Here is a 21,065-nt window from a genome sequence, read left to right on the forward strand (position 1 = left end):
TAATCAAAGTCAATTATTCTGACACATATTAAACATATAATAAAAATTAAAGAGCGATATTTAGAAATAGTAATGCAAGTTAAATTTAAATCAAAGAGAATATACTGTGAACGAAGCAATCAAATAAAACAGAGAGAAATTGCACTGTATTAAGAAGTCTAATTCAAGTTAAATTAACCACAAATAAGATTGTGATGGTCAACTCCGTCCGGAGATATCTGTTTTCACTTCACTGAATACGAGATTTGTTAATAATACAGAATAAATAAATAAAAAGACCAACGCACAGTTTTTGTGACAAATGCTTTAGTCACTAATCGTTCTGAATCACAAAACACGATCAAGTAAATTAAGCAAGAAATAAATTAGCTCATTAGGAGCTCCAATGAAAAATATTTTGTCAGTTTTGATATCGTGTTTAAAGAAGCAACATTTTTATGCGATAAAAAGCGAAGAGAGAATCTAAAACGTGAAACAAGCAGAAACTAGGTTATATATGATGCCAAGCCTAAAATGAGGAGGAATCAATTTGAATAATGAAGTGATAGTCAAGGCGGACATAAATTAAAATGCCAATAAAGATTAACGTAAAACGAACATAAACTAGATTTACGTTGTTTGAACAACGTGAAACAGTGGAGCACCGTTAAGTCAGCTTTACCAAGGGGAATGATACAGAATAAATACTTTTTGTTTGTTTCAAGGCCATCGATCCAACATTAAAAACAAAATCGTGAAACTTTTAAGCGGTACAATCTGAAGAAGAACAACTTAAAAATAATGATAAATTTCTTTAAAGATAGTCTTAAAATAAACTATTTCTGCTTAAAGATAGCTTTATCCTCTGTTTCCTATTATCTAGTCAATGTTATAGCTTTTAAAATACAACATTTCTAAAAAATAATTAAAACACATTTTCTAGAAAGAACGAGACCTAAAACAGACAGAAATTACAATAAATAATCAAGTCAAACTTAAAACGTACATGAATCACCACAAAACAGGAGTAGATCTAATGTCTTCTAAGAACCAAATTAGAATATCTACTTGCCCTAGCCTCATAATTTCTTTCCCTAACAGTGCCAGAAAGTTTCAGCTCCATCCCCAAGCCATTCTTAAAATTTAGCAGATATGCTATTTAAATGATCATGGCCAGCGCAATAGCGCTGCCTTAGTAAAGAATGATGTTGGCACAATGTATTATTTATTTTTTGTTTCCATATCCGGGCACTTCGTATCGAAGGAGTTGTCTTAGAAACTTCGAAAAGGGCTCATTCGATTGGAAATTGGAGTGGCTAGTGTCCTTTTTCATGTTCGAAAGTGATTGAAGGGCAACTAGCCCCATCCACGCCCATTATTCCCCCAAACACATCCAATCACAATTTTGAGATAGCCATTTTATTCAGCGTAGTTGATTTCCAGGTAGAAAATTGTGTTTCTGAGAAACACACTCCCCCACAACCCTCAAGGTAAGGGTTTTAAGTTGTGCCCTGAGGGCATGTAAGGACGATGTTGGAACAATGTATTATTTTTTTTTTCTTTAGAGCCGGGCACTTCGTATCGAAGAAGTTGTCGTAGAAACTTCAAAAAAGGCTAATTCAATTGGAAATTGGAGTGGCTAGTGCCCTTTTTAATAGTCAAAAGTGATTAGAAGGCAATTAACACCCTGTCCACGCCCACCATTTCCCGAAGCACATCCCATCAAAATTTTGAGATAGCCATTTTGTTCAGCGTAGTTGATTTCCACATAGAAATTATTTTTTTTGAGGAGGACACTCCCCCACAGCCTTCAGAGCATGGGTTGTAAGTTATGCCCTGGGGGCATATAAGGTTTTTATAGAAGGCGTTGTCGTAGAAACTTTAAAAAAAAGCTCATTCGATTGGAAATTCAAAGGGCTAGTGCCCTTTTTAATAGTCGAAAGTGATTGGAGGGCAACTAGCCCCCCCCCCACGCCCATCATTCCCCCAAACACATCCAATCAAAATTTTGAGATAGCCATTTTGTTCAGCGTAATTGATTTCCAGATAGAAAATATGTTTCTGAGAGGACACTCCCCCACCATCCTCGGGGTAAGGGTTTGAAGTTATGCCCTGAGGGCATATAAGAACGATGTTGGAACAATGTATTATTTATTTTTTTTTTCTTTAGGGCAGGGCACTTCGTATCGAAGACGTTGTCGTAGAAACTTCAAAAAAGGCTAATTCTATTGGTAATTGGAGTGGCTTGTGCCCTTTTTAATAGTCGAAAGTGATTGGATGGCAACTAACACCCCTTCCAGGTTCACCATTTACCGCAACATATCCGATCAAAATTTCGAGATAGCCATTTTGTTCAGCGTAATTGATTTCCCGATAGAAATCATGTTTTTGAGGAGGACACTCCCCCACAGCCTTCTGGGCAAAGGTTGTAAGTTATACCCTGAGAGCATATAAGGTTTTTTATAGAAAGCGTTGTCGTAGAAACTTCAAAAAAAGCTCATTCGATTGAAAAATCAAACGGCTAGTGCCCTTTTTAATTGTCGAAAGTGATTGAAGGGCAACTATTACCCCCTCCCACGCCCATCATTCCCCCAAACACATCCAATCAAAATTTTGAGATAGCCATTTTGTTCAGAGTATTTGATTTCAAGATAGTAAATTGTTTTTGAGGAGGACACTATCCCCAACCCTCGGGGCAAGGGCTTCGGTTTATACCCTTTGAGACTATAAACCTGGAGGTTTTTATAGAAAATATTGTCGTGGAGATATCAAAAAAGGGCTCGTTCGATTGGAAGTCGAAATGTGTAGCGACATTGATAATAGGTAAAAGTAACCAGAGAGTCACTAACCCTCCTTCCATGCCCATCATTTACCGAAACTCATCCCCTCAAAATGTTGAGATAGCCAATTTGTTCCACGACGTTCAAAGCTCAGGAAATTATACCTTTGGACAGAACACTCCCCCCACAGTTTACAGGGCAAGGATTATAAGTTATGTCCTGGGGGTATACAAGGTTTTTATTGAAATCTTTGTCATAGAAACTTGAAAAAGGGCTCATTCGATTTTAAATTCAAAGGGCTAGGGCCGTTTTTAATAGTCGAAAGTGATTTGAGGGCAACAGACCCCACTCTCAAGCCTATCTTTTCCTCAAACACATCCAATCAAAATTTTAGATAGCCATTTTATTCAAATTTGTTGAAAGTTTCGGAAATTAGGCCTTTAAGGATGACAACCCCACAGCCGTCAGGGCAAGTAAGTTGTAAGTTATGCCCTGGGGGCATATAAAGTTTTTATTGAAGGCATTGTCGTAGAAAATTCAAAAGGGCTCATTCAATTGGAAATTGAAAGGGCTAGTGCGTTTTTAATAGTTGAAAGTGATTGGACACCCCTCTCATGCCCACCATTTCCCCAAACACATCCAATCAAAATTTTGAGAGTCCATTTTGTTCAACGTAGTTAAAAGTTCTGTAAATTAGGTCTTTTAGGATGATAATCCCCCTCAGAGCCCTCAGTGCAAGGATTGTAAGTTATGCCCTGGGGGTATATAAAGTTTTTATGTGAAAGTGTTGTCGTAGAAACTTTAAAAGATCTCATTCATTTTGAAATTGAAAGGGCTATTGCCTTTGTTAATAGTTGAAAGTGATTGGATAGCAACTAACGCCCCTATCACGTCCACTATTTTTCCAAACACATCCGATCAAAAGTTTTGATATATCTATTTTGCTCAACGTAGTTAAAAGTTCTGGAAATTAGATCTTTTAGGATGATAATCCCCTCAGAGACCTCAGTGCAAGGGTTGTAAGTTATGCCCTGGGGGCATATAAGGTTTATATAGAAAGTTGTTGTAAAAATCATAGGCAGCGCGATCGCGCTGCCTAAGTAAAGAACGATGTTGGCACAATACATTATTTTTTTTTCATATCATGGTACTTAGTATCGAAGGAGTTGTCGTAGAAACTTCGAAAAAGACTCATTCGATTGGAAATTGAGAGTGGCTAGTGCCCTTTTCAACAGTTGAAAGTGATTGGAGGGAAACTACCCCCCCCCCCCTAACCCATAATTTCCCAAACACATCCAATCAAAATTTTGAGATAGCCATTTTGTTCAGTATAGTTGATTTCCAGATAGAAAATACATTTTTGAGGAGGACACTCCCCCACAACCCTCAGGGCAAGGGTTTTAATTTATGCCTTGGGGGCATATAAAAGCGATGTCGGCACAATGTATCATTTATTAATTTTTTCCTTTAGAGAAGTGCACTTCGTATCTAAGAAGTTGTCGTAGAAACTTCGAAAAAGGCTCATTCAATTGGAAATTGGTGATGCTTGTGCCCTTTTTAATAGTTGAAAGTTATTGGAAGGCAACTAACACCCCTTCCACGCCCACCATTTCTCCAAACACATCCAATCAAAATTTTGAGATAGTCATTGTGTTCAGCGTAGTCGATTTCCACATAGAAGTTATGTTTTTGAGGAGGGGAGTCCCCCACAGTCTTAGCCTTCAGGGCAAGGGTTGTAAGTTATCCCCTGGGGGCATATAAGGTTTTTATAGAAAGCGTTGTCGTTGAAACTTAAAAAAGCTCATTCGATTGGAAATTCAAAGGGCTAGTGCCCTTTTAAATAGTCGAAAGTGATTGGAGGGCAACTAGCCCCCCTCTCACGCCCACCTTTTCCCCAAACACATTTTATCAAAACTTCAAGATAGCCATTTTATTCAACGTAGTTTTAAGTTCTGGAAATTAGGTCTTTGAGGATGACAACCCCCCCACAACCCTCAGGGCAAGGGTTGTAAATTATGCCCAGGGGGCATATAAGGTATTTATAGAAAGTGTTGTCATAGAAACTCAAAAAGGGCTCATTCGATTGGAAATTGAAATGGCTATTACTCTTTTTAATAGTCGAAAGTATATATAGTTAATAGTAAAAGGCAAATAACACCCCTTCCACGCCCACCATTTCCCCAAACACATCCAACAAAAATTTTGAGATAGCCATTTTATTCCAGGCAGTTCAAAGTTCTGGAAATTATGCCTTTGAATAGGACACTCCCCCCACAGTCTTCGGAACAAGGGTTGCAAGTTATGTACTTGGGGCATGTAATGTTTTTATTGAAAGCTTTATCGTAGAGACATAAAAAAGGACTCATCTGATTGAAAATTCAAAGTGCTAGTGTCCTTTTTAATACTCGAAAGGGATTTGAGGGCAACTAACCCCCTCTCACGCCCATCTTTTCCCCAAACACATTCAATCAAAATTTTTAGATAGCCATTTCATTCAACGTAGTTGAAAGTGTTGGAAATTAGGTTTTTAAGGATGACAAGCCCTCCCATCCCAAAGCATACAGGACAAGGGTTGTAAGTTATGACCTGGGGGCATATAAGGTTTTATTGAAAGCGTTGTCGTAGAAACTTCAAAAGGGCTCATTCAATTAGAAATTGAAAGGGCTAGTGTCTTTTTGATAGTTAAAAGGGATTGGAGAGTGACTAACGCCCCTCTCACGTTCACCATTTTCCCAAACACATCCAATAAAAATTTTGAGATATCAATTTTGTTCAATGTAGTTGAAAGTTCTTGAAATTAGGTCTTTTAGGATGATAACACCCTCAGAGCCCTCAGTGCAGGGTTGTAAGTTATGGCCTGGGGGCATATAAAGTTTATATTGAAAGTTGTTGTAGAAATTTCAAAAAGAGCTCATTTGATTGGAAATTGAAATTGCCCTTTTTAATAGTCGAAAGTGAGTGGAGAGTAATTAACCCCCCTCTTACGCCCACCATTTCTCCAAAAACATTCAATCAAATTTTAGAGAGAGCCATTTTGTTCAACTCAGTACAAAGCTTTGGGAATTATGTATTTTAGGATGACAAACCCCCAAGAGCCCCCTGGGCAAAGATATTGCATAATGTTCTTGGGATTTACTCAACTCCCGGAGATAGAGTAGCCGTAAAACTTCAAAAGGGGCTTCATTCACTCGGACCGGAAAATGCTAGTACCCTCTTCCAGAGTTAAAATTGTCTAGAGGGTAGCAAACCCCCCTCTCACGCTCAGAGGTCCTCCAAAAACATCCGATCAAAATTTTCGGATAGCAATTTTGTTCAAATTAGTAGAAAGTTCTGGAAATTAGGTCTTAGAGAATGACACCCCCCCCCCCTCCAACACTCAGGGAAAGGGTTGTAAGTTATGCCCAGGGGGCATATAAGATTGTTATTGAAAGTTTTGTCGTAGAAACTTAAAAAGGGCTCATTTGATTGGAAACTGAAAGGGCTAGGGCCATTTTAATAGTTGAAAGTGATAGGAGAGCGAATACCGCCCCTCTCTTACCCACCCTTTCCCCAAAAATATCCAATCAAAATTTTGACATTTTATTTAACGTAATTGAAAGTTCTGGAAATTAGGTCTTAGAGGATGCCAACCACCCTAATAGACCATAGGTAAGGGTTGTATTTATGCCCTGGGGGCAAATAAGGGGTTTGTAGAAAGCGTTGTCGTTTCAAAAAGGGCTCATTCGATTGGAAATCGAAAGGCTTTGTGCCATTTTTAATAGTCGAAAGTGATTGGAAGGCTCGACATTTTTATAGTAAAGATCGATGTGGGTATAATATATTATTTTTTGTTGTTGTTGTTGTTTAGACTGCACTTCGTTGTTGCACTTCGTATCGAAGGATTTTTCGTGGGAACTTCGAAAATGGCTCATTCGATTGAAAACAGAAAGGGCTGATGCCCTTTTTAATAGTCGAAAGTGATTGGAGGGCAACCAAACCCCTCCCAGTTACACCCTTCGACGCCCACCCTCCCATTTGCCCATTATGTTTAAAAACTAAATGTTGCCTTAACAGTAAATCACAATGTATTGTGTTAATTCTAATTCCCAATAAGGCATCTCAGCAGTATCCCAAGGATGACTGAGGGTATCATGTTCAAACTTTCGGGCCCATTTCTGCTCTTAAAATTTAACAAAATCAAAATAGCGTAAGTGTATCCAAGCTATCAAAGAAAGTAAACAGATTTTTTTGCGAATGGTATCAAGTTTTCCAGTTCAGGTCAACTAGAGGAGGTATGAAACTAAATTAAACAGTACTATTTGTGTCCAGATTTTTAAAAGGTGTATGTTGTTAAAAATTGCAGAAGATTTTTCTCCAGCATACAAATTGCAGGCCAAACTATAAAGCCTTAAAAACGAAAAGATTTAAAGTATTATTTTCTTTTTCCCTGAAAAGACTATATCAACAAAAAACAAACAGGAATTAAATAAAAAAAACTTTTTCCATAGAATAGGTTTTACAAAGAAAAATAAATAGCTCCGTTAAGCAAAAAATGGGCAAAAATAAAACCCAATAATTTACAAAGCGTGAAACTACCACCAATCAACATCGATAAATAAATGAGACCCAAAACAAACAGAAGTTACAATGAATAACCGAGTCAAACTCAAAACGAGCAGAAATTAACATAAGTTGGGTGCAAAAACTCTATGCCTTAGTAGAGATGCCTTATTGACTCCCACGAGGACAATACCCCTTCGAATCCCGATCCGGACACTTTTTTTTTTAAACTCCCACGAGAACCACGTGGTTTATGGTTTTTGTCACTGAGAATGGAAAAACAGTATTTTTCTCATTTGAAAAAACATGAATTTTCTCACATTGATGGTTGTTTCATGGACGGTTATGTGCGTGTCGGTCAATTTATTTGATGTTTTTCATGGATGTCAACGGTAATTTATGTCTGTTTTATGGTTTTTGTCAGTGAGAATGGAAAAACAGTATTTTTCTAACTTGAAAAAACAGGAATTTTCTCATATTGATGGTTTTTTCATGGACGGTTATGTGTGTTGGTCAATTTATTTGATGTTTTTCATGGATGTCAACATCAATTTATGTCTGTTTTATGGTTTTTGTCGGTGAGAATTTGAAAAACAGTATTTTTCTCACTTGAAAAAACAGGAATTTTCTCACATTGATGTATGTTTTCTTGGACGGTTATGTGTGTTGCTCAATTTATTTGATGTTTTTCATGGATGTCAACAGCAATTCATGTCTGTTTTATGGTTTTTGTCAGTGAGAATGAAAAAACAGGAACTTTCTCACATTTATGGATGTCAACAGAAATTTATGTCTGTTTTATGGTTTTTATCAGTGAGAATGAAAAAACAGGAACTTTCTCACTTTTCTGGATGTCAACATCATTTTATGTCTGTTTTATGGTTTTTGTCAGTGAGAATGAAAACCCAGGAATTTTCTCACTTTTATGGATGTTTCTTGGACGGTTATGTGTGTTGGTCAATTTATTTGATGTTTTTCATGGTTGTCAGCATCAATTTATGTCTGTTTTATGTTTTTTATCAGTGAGAATGAAAAAAAAGGAATTTTCTCACTTTTATGGATGTTTTCTGAATGGTTATGAGTGTCGGTCAATTTATTTGTTGTTTTTCTTGGATGAAAACATCAATTTATGTCTGTTTTATGGTTTTTGTCAATTGATTACATAATATCTCCAAACAGATAACACTACCCACTAATTTCCTATCTTATGCTCTATAAACAAGGGCTTTCTCACTCCAGGAACTATATTCAAGCTTTAGTTTTTTGGGGTTTAGGAGGAAAAATGGTACCTAGGTTAGTTTAGGTTATGTATTTATTATATGCTATGCTTTATCCCCACCCTCCTAATGTGCCAATATACAGCCAAAATTTTTTTCTAAACTATTATATTTTTATCCTATTTTGTTTTATTTCACTAGCATTAACCAAACTTAACTTCTCGCATGTTCCCCAGATATTAGAACAGTACCTGTTTTTCCTGCATTGCTTTAGTATAAGTGTGACATCCTTTTCACTAATAAATACCCATAATTTTTTGAAGACCTATAGGATATATGTTCTGAAAATTCAATCGATTATTATTATTGTTGCTGGTTTGTCTGTGAGTCCAGGCAATTTGATGTTCATATATTAGTCCTAAAACTCAGCTGCCCTTGTCTGAGACTATAGGCAGGCAGACCTTATGTCACTTGTTCACCTGCAAATCCAGGCAACTTGTTGGGTCAACCAATTTTGAATGAATTTTGTGGTAGTGTAACTGTCTGAGCTTATAAACTGGGTTACCTGTCTAAGACTTTAGACAGGTAGACCCTATGCCACTTGTTTGCACACAAGGACAGGTAACTTTTCAGTCAATCAATTTTCAATTAATTCTGTTTTAGTGTAACTGTCTTGGCTTATAGATTGGGTTTTCTGACTGTGGACTGCAAGTCCAGGTGACTTAGTGGTCATGTTAATCCTAAAACATGGTCAAAATGCCTTAGACTCAAGGCGGACAGGCCTACTTGGAAAGTCTACTTGAATTACAATAGGCCATCTGTATGACTTAGTTGTTTTCTCTATGTATCACTGGGGTAATGTAATTTCTTTTGTATAACATTTTAGTGGATCATATATTCAATAAGAAAACCAAAAGCATTCTGTATAACTTTATTCATGTTTCTCTGTAATAATTTGATGTTTAAAAAGTCATAAAGAAGACTTTATATCATTCTCCATGTTTAAAGGAAACACAATATCGCCTATTGTTTTGATTTTATAGTGCTTTGTATATAAGAGTAAATGAGAATATTTGTTGCTTAGAGTATAAAGAACCAATGACTTTAATAGGCCTAGTCATACAGTGCTCACCCGAGTAATTTGTATTTCTAATATAAAAAAAACATAAAAAGTATATGCTACTATTATATAGTAACTATGAAGTAGATTTATATCAAAATATTCAAGCAAATCACACAGCATACTAGGTGTATTACCTTAGCCTACATAAGGTAGGCTATCAGTGGAAGTCATTAGGTCTGTAAAACTACCAATAGGGTAGCCTATATATTGATACTTTCTTTTAGAATCATTAATGTTTACCTTTACACTGCTTCATGGTTAAAAGATCCTGGAATGCCAAAAATCCTAGTAACATCAAGACTATGCCTAGTCTAGCCAAGCTCTTTTCAAGAAGCATTCCTTAAAAGTATTTTTCGAAGAAAAGAGCTTTGCTGAACTAGGTTCCGATTTCTTTTTTACCAGAACATACAAGAAAACAACACTTTCTAAGGCTATATGCTGATTTATTTATTTTTTGGTCATTTTCTGCTGTTTAACAGCACACGTTCTTTATTTTTGAAATTGGCCACGTACTTGCGTATTGGAATACATTATGTAAACAGGCGATCTTTCACCTTAAAAAATGAATTATCGGTTTTTCATACTAATTTAAGACGTATATGGCTGTGTAAGTTTGCACTTGACCAATTTAAAGAATTAGTTTTCATTTTAGGTGTCCTTGGTACTTTAAGAATTTAGAATTTTAGCTTAGAGTCTTAGCTTAGAGTTTTTGTTGAAGTTCTAGTTTAGTTTAGTTTTAGTTAAGAGTTTAGAGTTTTTAGCTTATAGTCTTAGCATAGAGTTTTTGTTGAAGTTTTAGTTTAGTTTTAGTTAATAGTTTAGAGTTTTAGCTTAGAGTCTTAGCTTAGAGTTTTAGTTAGAGTTTTAGTTTAGTTTTAGTTATGAGTTTAGTATTTTTAGCCTAGAGTCTTAGTTTAGAATTTTTGTTGAAGTTCTAGTTTAGTTTAGATATAGTTTGGAGTTTTACCTTAGAGACTTAGATTAGAGTTTTAGTTTAGTTTTAGTTAAGAGTTTAGAGTTTTTTAGATTCTAGTCTTAGCTTAGAGTTTTTGTTAGAGTTGTATTTTAGTTTAGTTTTAGTTAATAGTTTGGTTTTTTACTTTAGAGTATTAGCTTAGAGTTTTAATTAGAGTTCAAGTTTAGTTTTAGTTAAGAGTTTAGAGTTTTTAGATTAGAGTCTTAGCTTAGAGTTTTTGTTAGATTTTTAGTTTAGATTAGTTTTACTTTAGATTTTAGAGTTTTTTAGATTAGATTCTCATCTTGGAGTTTTTGTTAGAGTTATAGTTTATTTTAGTTATAGTGAAGAGTTTGGAGTTTTACCTTACAGACTTAGCTTAGAGTTTTATTTTAGTTTAGTTTTGATTAAGAGTTTGAAGTTTTAGCTTAGAGTCTCAGCTTAGAGTTTTTGTTAGAGTTTTAGTTTAGTTTTAGTTAAGAGTTTAGAAATTTAGCTTAGAGTCTTAGCATAGAGTTTTTGTTTTTGAGTTATAGTTTATTTTAGTTTTAGTTAAGAGTTTAGAGTTTTTAGCTTAGAGTCATAGCTTAGATTTTTTGTTAAAGTTGAAGTTTAGTTTAGTAATAGTTAAGAGTTTGGAGTTTTACCTTAGAGACTTAACTTAGAGTTTTAGTTTAGTTTTAGTTAAGAGTTTAGAGTTTTTTAGCTTAGAGTCTTAGATTATAGTTTTAGTTAGAGTTATAGTTTAGCTATAATTAAGAGTTTGGTGTTTTTAGCTTAGACTCTTAGCATTGAGTTGTAGTTTGAGATATAGTTTATTTTAGTTTTATTTTAGATTTTAGAGTTTTTAGCTTAGAGTCTTAGCTTAGAGTTTTTGTTGAATCTCTAGTTTAGTTTATTTTTATTTAAGAGTTAATAGTTTTAGCTTAGAGTCTTAGCTTAGAGTTTTAGTTTAGTTTTAGTTAAGCTATAGTTATAGTTAAGAGTTTGGTGTTTTACCTTAGAGACTTAGCTTAGAGTTTTAGTTTAGTTCACTTCTAGTTAAGAGTTTAGAGTTTTAGCTTAGAGTCTTATCTTAGAGTTTTTGTTAGAGTTCTAGTTTAGTTTAGTTATAGTTTTTGTTAGAGTTCTAGTTTAGTTTAGTTATAGTTAAGAGTTTAGAGTTTTTAGCTTAGAGTCTTAGTTTAGTTTTTGTTGAAGTTCTAGTTTAGTTTAGAGTTTTAGCTTAGACTTATAGTTTTAATAAGAGTTCTAGTTTAGTTTTAGTTAAGAGTTTAGAGTTTTAGCGTAGAGTCTTAGCTTAGAGTCTTAGATTAGAGTTTTTGTTAGAGTTCAAGTTTAGTTTAGTTTTAGTTAAGAGTTTAGAGTTTTTAGCTTAGAGTCTTAGCTTAGAGTTTTTGTTGAAGTTCTAGTTTAGTTTAGTTTTAGTTAATAGTTTAGAGTTTTAGCTTAGAGTCTTAGCTTAGAGTTTTTGTTAGAGTTATAGTTTAGTTTAGTAATAGTTAAGTGTTTAGAGTTTTAGCTTAGAGTCATAGCTTAGTTTTTGATGAAGTTCTAGTTTAGTTTAGAGCTTTATCTTAGACTTGTAGTTTTAATAAGAATTATAGTTTAGTTTAGTTTTAGTTAAGAGTTTATAGTTTTAGCTTCGAGTGTTAGCTTAGAGTTTCTGTTAGAGTTCTAGTTTAGTTTAGTTTTAGTTAAGAGTTTAGAGTTTTAGCTTAGAGTCTCAGCTTAGAGTTTTTGTTATAGTTCTAGTTTAGTTTAGTTATAGTGAAGAGTTTGGAGTTTTACCTTAGAGACTTAGCTTAGAGTTTTAGTTTAGTTTAGTTTTACTTTAGAGTTTGGAGTTTTAGCTTAGAGTCTCAGCTTAGAGTTTTTGTTAGAGTTTTAGTTTAGTTTAGTTTTACTTAAGAGTTTAGAGTTTTTTAGCTTAGAGTCTCAGCTTAGAGTTTTTGTTAGAGTTCTAGTTTATTTTAGTTATAGTTAAGAGTTTAGAGTTTTAGCTAAGAGTCTTAGCTTAGAGTTTTTGTTAGAGTTCTAGTTTAGTTTAGTTATAGTTAAGAGTTTAGAGTTTTAGCTTAGAGGCTTAGCATAGAGTTTTAGTTTAGTTTAGTTTTACTTAAGAGTTTAGAGTTTTAGCTTAGAGTCTCAGCTTAGAGTTTATGTTAGAGTTTTAGTTTAGTTTTAGTTAAGAGTTTAGAAATTTAGCTTAGAGTCTTAGCATAGAGTTTTTGTTTGAGTTATAGTTTATTTTAGTTTTAGTTAAGAGTTTAGAGTTTAAGCTTAGAGTCTTAGCTTGGAGTTTTTGTTGAAGTTTTATTTTATTTTATTTTTAGTTAAGAGTTTAGATATTAAGCTTAGAGTCTTAGCTTATAGTTTTAGTTAGAGTTATTTTTTATATTAGTTTTAGTTGAGAGCTTAGTTTTTTAGCTTATAGTCTCAGCTTCGAGTTTTATTTATAGTTTAATTTTAGTTTAGTAATAGTTAAAAGTTTATAATTTGACATTAGAATCTTAGATTATAGTTTTTGTTAGAGTTCCAGTTTACTTTAGATATAGTTAATCGTTTGGAGTTTTAAATTCGAGACTTAGCTTAGAGTTTTAGTTTAGTTTAGTTTTAGTTAAGAGTTTAGAGTTTTTTAGCTTAGAATCTTAGCTTAGATTTTTTGTTAGAGTTATAGTTTAGTTTAGTTTAAGTTAAGAGTTTAGAGTTTTATCTTAGAGTCTTAGCTTAGAGTTTTTGTTGAAAATCTAGTTTCGTTTAGTTAAGAGTTTAGTGTTCTACCTTAGAGTCATAGCTTAGAGTTTTTTGTTATAGTTCTAGTTTAGTTTAGTTTTAGTTAAGAGTTTAGAGTTTTTAGCTTAGAGTCTTAGCTTAGAGTTTTTGTGAAGTTTAGTTTAGTCTTAGTTAAGAATTTAGAGTTTTTAGCTTAGAGTCTTAGCTTAGAGTTTTAATTAGAGTTTTAGTTTAGTTTAGTTTTACTTAAGAGTTTAGAGTTTTAGCTTAGAGTCTCAGCTTAGAGTTTTTGTTAGAGTTTTAGTTTAGTTTTAGTTAAGAGTTTAGAAATTTAGCTTAGAGTCTTAGCATAGAGTTTTTGTTTGAGTTATAGTTTATTTTAGTTTTAGTTAAGAGTTTAGAGTTTTTAGCTTAGAGTCATAGCTTAGATTTTTTGTTAAAGTTGAAGTTTAGTTTAGTAATAGTTAAGAGTTTGGAGTTTTAGCTTAGATACTTATCTTAGAGTTTTAGTTTAGTTTAGTTTTATTTAAAATTTTAGATTTTTCTTTAGCTTAGAGTCTTAGCTTAGAGTTTTTATTAGTGTTCTTGTTTAGTTTAGTTTTAGTTAAGGTTTTGGAGTTTTTAGCTTAGAGTCATAGCTTTAAGTTTTAGTTAGAGTTCTAGTTTAGTTTAGTTTTAGTTAAGAGTTAAGAGTTTTTAGCTTAGAGTCTTAGCTTAGAGTTTTTGTTGAAGCTCTAGTTTAGTTTAGTTTTAGTTAAGAGTTTATAGTTTTAGCTTAGAGTCTTAGCTTAGAGTTTTAGTTTAGTTTTAGTTTAGTTATAGTTATAGTTAAGAGTTTGGTGTTTTACCTTAGAGACTTAGCTTAGAGTTTTAGTTTAGTTCAATTATAGTTAAGAGTTTAGAGTTTTAGCTTAGAGTCTTAACTTAGAGTTTTTGTTAGAGTTCTAGTTTAGTTTAGTTATAGTTAAGAGTTTAGAGTTTTTAGCTTAGAGTCTAAGCTTAGATTTTTTTGTTGAAGTTCTTGTTTAGTTTAGAGTTTTAGCTTAGACTTATAGTTTTAATAAGAGTTCTAGTTTAGTTTAGTTTTAGTTAAGAGTTTAGAGTTTTAGCTTAGAGTCTTAGCTTAGAGTTTTTGTTAGAGTTCTATTTTAGTTTAGTTTTAGATAAGAGTTTAGAGTTTTTAGCTTAAAGTCTTAGCTTAGAGTTTTTGTTGAAGTTCTAGTTTAGTTTAGTTTTAGTTAATAGTTTAGAGTTTTAGCTTAGAGTCTTAGCTTAGAGTTTTTGTTAGAGTTCTAGTTTAGTTTTAGTTAAGAGTTTAGAGTTTTAGCTTAGAGTCTTAGCTTAGAGTTTTTGTTAGAGTTCTCGTTTAGTTTAGTTATAGTTAAGAGTTTAGAGTTTTTAGCTTAGAGTCTTAGTTTAGTTTTTGTTGAAGTTCTAGTTTAGTTTAGAGCTTTAGCTTAGACTTAGAGTTTTAATTAGAGTTCTAGTTTAGTTTAGTTTTAGATAAGAGTTTAGAGTTTTAGCTTATAGTCTTAGATTAGAGTTTTTATTAGAGTTCTAGTTTAGTTTTATTTTAGTTAAGAGTTTAGAGTTTTAGCTTAGAGTCTTAGCTTAGAGTTTTTGTTAGAGTTCTAGTTTATTTTAGTTATAGTGAAGAGTTTGGAGTTTTACCTTAGAGAATTACCTTAGAGTTTTAGTTTAGTTTATTTTTACTTAAGAGTTTGGAGTTTTAGCTTAGAGTCTCAGCTTAGAGTTTTTGTTAGAGTTTTAGTTTAGTTTAGTTTTACTTAAGAGTTTAGAGTTTTTTAGCTTAGAGTCTCAGCTTAGAGTTTTTGTTAGAGTTCTAGTTTAGTTTAGTTATAGTTAAGAGTTTGGAGTTTTACCTTAGAGACTTAGCTTAGAGTTTTAGTTTAGTTTAGTTTTACTTAAGAGTTTGGAGTTTTAGCTTAGAGTCTCAGCTTAGAGTCTTTGTTAGACTTTTAGTTTAGTTTTAGTTAAGAGTTTAGAAATTTAGCTTAGAGTCTTAGCATAGAGTTTTTGTTTGAGTTATAGTTTATTTTAGTTTTAGTTAAGAGTTTAGAGTTTTTAGCTTAGAGTCTTAGCTTAGAGTTTTTGTTGAAGTTCTAGTTTAGTTTAGTTTTAGTTAATAGTTTAGAGTTTTAGCTTAGAGTCTTAGCTTAGAGTTTTTGTTAGAGTTCTAGTTTAGTTTAGATATATTTAAGTGTTTGGAGTTTTACCATCGAGAATTAGCTTAGAGTTTTAGTTTGGTTTAGTTTTAGTTAAGAGTTTAAAGTTTTTTAGCTTATAGTCTTATCTTATAATTTTTGTTATAGTTATAGTTTAGTTTATTTTCAGTTAAGAGTTTAGAGTTTTATATTAGAGTATTAGCTTATAGTTTTTGTTGAAAATCTAGTTTAGTTTAGTTTAGTTAAGAGTTTATCGTTCTACCTTAGAGTCATAGTTTATTGTTTTTGTTACAGTTCTAATTTAGAGTATCATATTTTATGAGTTCGTTGTTTAGCATTGGAGATACATCTTACAGTACTAGTTTAGTTTAGTTTTACACAAGAGTACATAATTTTATATCAGATTCTTTGATGATCTCTTTAGTTATAGTTATAGTTTAGTTTTAGTTAACATTTTAGAAATTTAGCTTAGAGTCTTAGCATAGAGTTTTTGTTTGAATTATAATTTATTCTAGTTTTAGTTAAGAGTTTAGAGTTTTTTAGCTTATAGTGTTATATTGGAGTTTTTGTTGAAGTTATAGTTTATTTTAGTTTTAGTTAATAGTTTATATTTGTAGCTTAGAGTCTTAGCTTAGAGTTTTTGTTAGAGTTGAAGTTTAGTTTAGTAATAGTTAAGAGTTTAGTGTTTTAGATTAGAGTCTCAGCTTAGAGTTTTATTTATAGTTGAAGTTTAGTTTAGTAATAGTTAAAAGTTTAGAATTTTACCTTAGAATCTTAGCTTATATTTTTTGTTAGAGTTCTAGTTTACTTTAGATACATTTAATCGTTTGGATTTTTACAATCGAGACTTAGCTTAGAGTTTTAGTTTAGTTTAGTTTTATTTAAGAGTTTAGAGTTTTTTATCTTATAGTATTATCTTAGAGTTTTTGTTAGAGTTATAGTTTAGTTTAGTTTCATTTAATAGTTTATAGTTTTATCTTATATTCATTGCTTAGAGTTTTTGTTTAAAATATATCTTCGTTTATTTTATATTTTATCGTTCTAACTTAGAATAATGTATTAGAGTTTTTGTTATAGTTGTAGTTTAGTTTAGTTTTAGTTAAGAGTTTATAGTTTTTTTATTATATTCTTAGCTTAGAGTTTTTGTGAATTTTAGTTTAGTCTTATTTAAGAATTTAGAGTTTTTATCTTAGAGTCTTAGCTCAGAGTTTTACTTAGAGTTATAGTTTAGTTTAGTTTTAGTTAAGAGTTTAGAGTTTTATCTTAGAGTCTTAGCTTAGAGTTTTTGTTGAGAATCTAGTTTAGCTTAGTTAAGAGTTTAGAGTTCTACCTTAGAGTCTTAGCTTAGAGTTTTTGTTGGAGTTCTAGTTTAGTTTAGCTTTAGTTAAGAGTTTAGAGTTTTAGCTTAGAGTCATAGCTTAGAGTTTTTGTTAGAGTTCTAGTTTAGTTTTAGTTAAGAGTTTAGTGTTTTACCTTTGAGTCTTAGCTTAGAGATTATATTAGAGTTCTAGTTTAGTTTAGTTTTAGTTAAGAGTTTAGTGTTTTAGCATAGTCTTAGCTTAGAGTTTTTGTTAGAGTTCTAGTTTTACTTAAAAGTTTAGAGTTTTAGCTTAGAGTCTTAGCTTAGAAGTTTTTGTTGAAAATATAGTTTAGTTTTAGTTAAGAGTTTAGATTTTGATCTTAGAGTCTTAGATTGGAGTTTTTTTTTGTTGGAGTTATAGTTTATTTTATTTTTATTTAAGAGTTTATTGTTTTATATTACAGTCATATCTTAGAGTTTTTGTTATAGTTCTATTTTAGTTTAGCTTTATTTAAGAGTTTGGTGTTTTAGCTTAGAGTCTTAGCTTAGAGTTTTTTGTTAGAGTTCTAGTTTAGTTTAATTTTAGTTAAGAGTTTGATGTTTTACCTTTGAGTTTCAGTTAGAGTTCTAGTCTAGTTTACTTTTAGTTATGAGTTTGGTGTTTTACCTTAGAGTCGTAGCTTAGAGTTTTAGTTAGAGTTCTAGTTTAGTTTTAGTTAAGAGTTTAGAATTTAAGATTAGAGTCTTAGCTTAGAGTTTTTTTTAGAGTTCTAGTTTATTTCAGTTTTAGTAAAGAGTTTAGAGATTTTAGATTAGAGTCATAGCTTAGAGTTTTTTTTTGTTGAAGTTCTAGTTTATTTTAGTTAATAGTTTAGAGTTTTATATTAGAGTCTCAGATTAGAGTTTTTATTATTGTTTAATTTTAGTTTAGAAATAGTTAAGAGTTTAGAGTTTTACCTTAGAGTCTTAGCTTAGAGTTTTTGTTAGAGTTCTAGTTTAGTTTTAGTTAAGAGTTTGGTGTTTTACCTTAGAGTCATAGCTTAGAGTTTTAGTTGGAGTTCTAGTTTAGTAGTTAGTTAAGAGTTTAGAATTTTAGCTTAGAGTCTTAGCTTAGAGTTTTTTGTTATAGTTCTAGTTTAGTTTAGTTTTAGTTAAGAGTTTAGAGTTTTTAGCTTAGACTCTTAGCTTAGAGTTTTTGTGAAGTTGAAGTTTAGTTTAGTCATAGTTATGAATTTAGAGTTTTTAGCATATAGTCTTAGCTTAGAGTTTTACTTAGAGTTCTAGTTTAGTTTAGTTTTAGTTAAGAGTTTAGAGTTTTAGCTTAGAGTCTTAGCTTAGAGTTTTTGTTGAAAATCTAGTTTAGTTTAGTTAAGAGTTTAGAGTTCTACCTTAGAGTCTTAGCTTAGAGTTTTACTTAGAGTTGAATTTTAGTTTAGTTATAGTTAAGGGTTTAGAGTTTTAGTTTGTACTCCTAGCTTAGAGTTTTAGTTAGAGTTATAGCTTAGTTTAGTTTTAGTTAAGAGTTTAGAGTTTTACCTCAATGTCTTAGCTTAGAGTTTTATTTAGAGTGCTAGTTCTAGTTTAGTTTTAGTTAAGAGTTTTGAGTTTTACCTTAAAGTCTTAGATTAGAGTTGAAGTTTCGTTTAGTTTAGTTATACTTACGATTTTATAGTTTTAGCTTAGAGTCTTAGCTTAGAGTTTTAGTTAGAGTTATTGTTTAGTTTAGTTTTAGTTAAGAGTTATAGCTTAGAGGTTTAGCCTAGAATCTTAGCTTAGAGATTTAGTTAGAGTTTTAGATTAGACTAGATTAAGTTAGGTTAGATTAGGTTAGGTTAAGTCAGGTTAGGTAAGTTAGGTTAGGTTACCTAAGTTAGGGTAGGTTAGGTTAGCTAGTAAACATCTCTCCATGTTTAAGTTAGGTTAGGCTAGATTAAGTTAGGTTAGGTGAGGTTAGGTTAGCTTAGGTCAGGTAACGTACACGCGTGCACGTAAGCTAACCTAACCTAACTTAACCGAACCTAACATAACTTAATATAGCCTAACCTAACCTAACTTGAACACATAGAGAAATTTACTAGCTACTCTAACCTAACCTAACTTAGCTAACCTAACTTACCTAAACTGACTTAACCTAACCCAATCTAACCTAACTTAATCTAGTCTAACCTAAAACTCTAAATAAATCTCTAAGCTAAGAGTCTATGCTAAACCTCTAAGCTATAACTCTTAACTAAACTAAACAATAACTCTAACTAAAACTCTAAGCTAAGACTCTAAGCTAAAACTATAAACTCTTAACTATAACTCAACTAAACGAAACTTCAACTCTAATCTAAGACTTTAAGGTAAAACACAAAACTTTTAACTAAAACTAAACTAGAACTAGAACTCTAAATAAAACTCTAAGCTAAGACTTTGAGGTAAAACTCTAAACTCTTAACTAAAACTAAACTAAGCCAGAACTCTAACTAAAACTCTAAGCTAAGACTCCAAGCTAAAACTCTAAACCCTTAACTATAACTAAACTAAACTTCAACTCTAAGTAAAACTCTAAGCTAAGACTATAAGTTAGAAGTCTAAACTCTTCACTAAAATAAACTAGATTTTAAACAAAAACTCTAAGCTAAAACTCTAAGCTAAAACTCTAAACTCTTAACTAAAACTAAACTAAACTAGAACTCTAAGTAAAACTCTAAGCTAAGACTCTATTCTAAAAACTCTAAATTCTTAACTATGACTAAACTCAACTTCAACTTCACAAAAACTCTAATCTAAGACTCTAAGCTAAAAACTCGAAACTCTTAACTAAAACTAAACTAAACTAGAACTATAACAAAAAACTCTAAGCTAAGACTCTAAGCTAAAATTCTAAACTCTTAACTAAAACTAAACTAGAACTCCAATTAAAACTCTAAGCTATGACTCTAAGGTAAAGCACCAAACTCTTAACTAAAACTAAACTAAACTAGAACTCTAACAAAAACTCTAAGCTAAGACTCTAAGCTAAAAAAACTCTAAACTCTTAACTAAAACTATACTAAACTAAAACTCTAAGCTCAGTCTTGAAGGTAAAACTCCAAACGCTTAACTATATCTAAACTAAACTAGAACTATAACAAAACCTCTATTCTAAGACTATAAGGTAAAACTATAAAATATTAACTATTTATAAAATAAAATACAAAAATAACAACAACTATATGCTGCTACTCAAATATAAAACTCTAAGATAGCAAATACACTAATATAGAACTTCAACAAAAAAAACTCTAAGCTAGGACTTTAAGCTAAAAACTCTCTACTCTATAATAAGACTAAAATAAAATAGAACTCTAAAACAAAACTCTAAGAAAAGAATATAATCTTAAATTATAAACTATTTAATGAACCTAAACCATAACTCTATCTAAAACTCTAAGCTAAGATTCAAAGTTATAACACAAAACTCGTAACTAAAAGTAAACTAGACTAGAACTCTAACTGAAACTCAAAGGTAATACATCAAACTGCTAACAAAAATTAAACCCAACTTGAACTCTAACAAAAACTCTAAGCTAAGACTCTAAGGTAAAACTCGAAACTCTTAACTAAAACTAAAATAAACTAGAAGTCTAACAAAAACTCTAAGCTGAGACTCTAAGCTAAAACTATAAACTCTTAAGTAAAACTAGAACTCTAACAAAAACTCTAAGCTAAGACTCTATGCTAAAACACTAAACTCTTAACTAAAACTAAAATAAACTAGAAGTCTAACAAAAACTCTAAGCTAAGACTCAAAGGTAAAACACTAAACTCTTAAATAAAACTAAACTAAACTATAACTCTAACAAAAACTCTAAGCTATGACTCTAAGCTAAAACACTAAACTCTTAACTAAAGCTAAACTAAACTAGAACCCCAACAAAAAAACTCTAAGCTAAGACTCTAAGGTAGAACTCTAAACTCGTAACTAAACTAAACTAGATTTTCAAGAAAAACTCTAAGCTAAGACTCTAAGATAAAACTCTTAACTCTTAACTAAAAGTAAACTAGAACTCTAAGTAAAACTCTAAGCTAAGACTCTAAGCTAAAAACTCTAAATTCTTAACTAAGACTAAACTAAACTTCACAAAAACTCTAAGCTAAGACTCTAAGCTAAAAACTCTAAACTCTTAACTAAAACTAAACTAAACTAGAACTATAACAAAAACTCTAAGCTATGACTCTACGGTAGAACGCTAAACTCTTAACTAAACGAAACTAGATTTTCA

At 31.6% G+C, this 21,065-nt stretch overlaps 1 protein-coding gene across 1 annotated transcript in view; it reads right to left on the minus strand.

Annotated features, from left to right (window-relative positions):
- LOC148949361 (uncharacterized) overlaps positions 1-21,065 on the minus strand; it is a 289,387-nt gene that overhangs the window by 16,862 nt on the left and 251,460 nt on the right. The gene's annotated exons all lie outside the window — the stretch shown is intronic.

The sequence above is a fragment of the Artemia sp. Qi Xiang Cuo genome, chromosome 8, assembly GCF_049724085.1.
Source record: "Artemia sp. Qi Xiang Cuo chromosome 8, ASM4972408v1, whole genome shotgun sequence".
In the NCBI taxonomy this organism is placed as follows: domain Eukaryota; kingdom Metazoa; phylum Arthropoda; class Branchiopoda; order Anostraca; family Artemiidae; genus Artemia; species Artemia sp. Qi Xiang Cuo.